The sequence below is a fragment of the Lactuca virosa genome, chromosome 3 (genome assembly GCF_052849685.1).
Source record: "Lactuca virosa cultivar CGN04683 chromosome 3, Lactuca_virosa_CGN04683_v6, whole genome shotgun sequence".
In the NCBI taxonomy this organism is placed as follows: domain Eukaryota; kingdom Viridiplantae; phylum Streptophyta; class Magnoliopsida; order Asterales; family Asteraceae; genus Lactuca; species Lactuca virosa.
In genome coordinates, this window is record NC_136428.1 from 83,769,553 (window position 1) to 83,772,907 (window position 3,355).

The following is a 3,355-nucleotide window of genomic DNA, read 5'->3' on the forward strand; positions in this document are numbered from 1 at the left end:
ATTTAAATTAATTTGAATCAAAAAATTTTGATCTAAAAATAATATGATTCAAAAAAATTTTGAACGGAAAATATTATGATCTTTAATATTCTTCTTATTTAAAATTTTATCATTGTTAAACATTGAAAACTCAAACCGATATTTAGTTTAAAAAATCATAAAAAAAAAAACAAAAAATTCAAAAAAGTAAAAAAATCTAAAGAAAACCCTACTATCTTAAAGTATGTAGTAAAGATATTAAAAAAAACGAACAAACAAAAAAAAGAAAAAAATAATTATAACAAAACGAAAAAAATTAAAAAATCGAAAAAAAATTAAAAGCGTTAAAACCGAGCATATATCTATTTATATTTTTTTTTTGAATTTTTTTAACGAAAAAAAAAGACCTAAATAATCGAAAAAGAAAAGAAAAACTCATTTAAATGATGTTTCATGAACGTTTGTCTCACATGATTATTCCTTCGAGGTTGTATTGCTTTCCATAGACGTGCGTCGCGTGCAAACGCGTCCCGACTAAATAAATGAGTTTGACGTTTGTGCCTTAATGAAATGATTGGTGGAGAATAGTCATGGCAGTTCCTACCAATTTTTGGGTTCTTACGGGATCCGGACTATATATATATATATATATATATATATATATATATATATATATATATATATATATATATATATATATATATATATATATATATATATATATATATATATATATATATATATAGGGTGACGTTCAATAGAGAACGATAATTGACAAGGAACGAAGGAAACAATCGTGGGCGTCGGAAATCATAATGATCAACGGCCAAGGAAATAGATGTACAGTTGTACATTCGACGCATACACACCAGATTATACCAAAAAAATCATCATCCTTACAAAAAAACTCACCTCTTTTTTTTTCGTTTAAAATTTTTTTAGGCCACATAATCGAAAAAAAAATCGAATATACCGTTGTTCTTGATTTTTCGTCCTCTTTCCATAGAGATCAATGTTGATGTATGAAAAACGAACTTTTTGTTTTCGAAAAAAATCCACTTCATTTTGTTAGTTTTTTTTAATATTTAAGTTTATTTTTTATCAAAAAAAACTAATTATACTAAAAATATTAATTTTTTCTACTCTATTAATAAACATCAACACCGATTAAAAAAAAATATCGATCAGTATAGATTCACACTATTAATCTAAACTGTAAATATTTCAATTTTTAACATTCACAATATGAAAAAGTTCGATCAGTCAGATTCACATCGTGAATCTGACTTACTATAATGCACACTGTGAATCTGAGAAGGTTCACAATGCGAATGAATCTGAACAGGTTCACAATGTGAATCTGAACTGAAATATCGTTTTTTTTAATATGAATATGAATCTATATTTAAAAAGTATAAAAAAGTATGAATTTTGATATACTTATTAATTTTTTTTCTATAAAACAATATACCTTAACTTTTCAACAAAGAAAATAAAGTGAGTTTTTTTGAAAAAAAAAGTTCATTTTTTCAATATATCATCATGAATCTCTATGGAAAGGGGACGAAGAATCGTGAACAACGGTATATGCGGTTTTTTTTCGATAAAAAACATGGTTTAAAAAAAAATTTTAAACGAAAAAAAGGAAGTGGTTTTGTTATAATCCGGTGCATGTGCGTCCATTGCAAAAGTCTACAACCCTTCCTTTTGCCGTTGATCGCTTTAAATTTCGACACTTTGGATTCGTTTCTTGATTAATAATTGTTCTCTATTGAACTTTTCCCCATATATATATATATATATATATATATATATATATATATATATATATATATATATATATATATAGAGAGAGAGAGAGAGAGAGAGAGAGAGAGTTAGGTTTAAGTATTCTAACTATTTATTGTGCGGATGTGTGGACAATGTTATTCTATGAGAATTACTAAGAGAATAAGTTGTTTAGCAATGCGAATACGTTCAACCTTACAAAAATATCGTCATTTTCATGCATTCTCGGTAATTATTATTATCTTTTGTTCTCACAGATCATTTTTCACTCATTTTCATTCAGACAGAATACGACTCAATAAACATTCTGACAGAATTGAGAATAATAATAATAATAAGTGTATAATAACCTAAGCCTATATATATATATATATATATATATATATATATATATATATATATATATATATATATATTGTGACATCCCCAAATTCTCGGCCAGAAAAGACCGATTTGTTTATGCTTTATTTGAAAATCAGAGTATATTTTTAAAGAAATATATTGCGGAATTTGTTCCCAAAAAAATATGATAAAGAATTTATCAAAGCATTTCCGTAGAAATGTATAATATTAAAAACCTTGGGATATCATTGTTAATACAGATCAAAACCATAAACATAAACAACATAGGCATTATAATATCTATTTATTCTAGTGGCCTATAATCCATTGATCTCTCATCAGATCATCACTCCTGTGCCCTCTTTCTACTACCTGTATACGAGAAAACTGAGTGGGTCAGGCTTGGGAGCCTGGTGAGCACATAGGGGTTTTTAACCCGCAATAGTTAATTTTATTAATTTCATCAACCAACAATAACTCGATTACCCATTCCCGTTATCCTGACTTTACGTCCCTAAAACACCTATCATAAGGGACCTAGCTTAAGGATTATCATCGGGATGGACACCACTGCTAAGGGGGTTCCTTAACAATAAATGTCCGTAAGGCAACCATGGGGGGGGGGGATAGAGTACACCAGTGAACACATCGTTCACAAACACCTACAGGTTGCGGGCCTGCTAGCGCTCAACTAGACTGTCTAGAAAAGTCTGTGGTCGTCATCTATACTCTGCTAGATGACTGGATCAACAACAACATCGAGGCCTCTCATCATTTTATTTCATCACACACCAACTATTTCATCTACCCATGTTTTACCCCAACATATTTGTAGATATAAAATACATATACAGTTTAAATCATTTAAAACATGTATAATAGTGTTCATCTAACATAGATAAAAGTATACAGATAATATGCACACATAGCATGTAATTTATATAAAATACTTCATATCTATGCGTAAGATGAAAATAATATGCACTCACATTAATAGCGTGATTTGATAGAATTTAACTAGAAACGGTCGGCAGTTCGTGATCGTCGGGCTCGGGACGCGGAACGGCTTCAAAAAACGAGAGAGAGGTAAGAAGATTTAGGTGTGAGATTGGCTGAGGTCGAACCTGCTATTTATAGCAAGTTTTTGGACTCTCACGTTGTGAATTTATAAAACTCACGTCGTGAGCCAAGCTTGCTCACGTCGTAGACTTGCCATTTGTGTCCCTAGCTTCGGAAGGTGGCCATA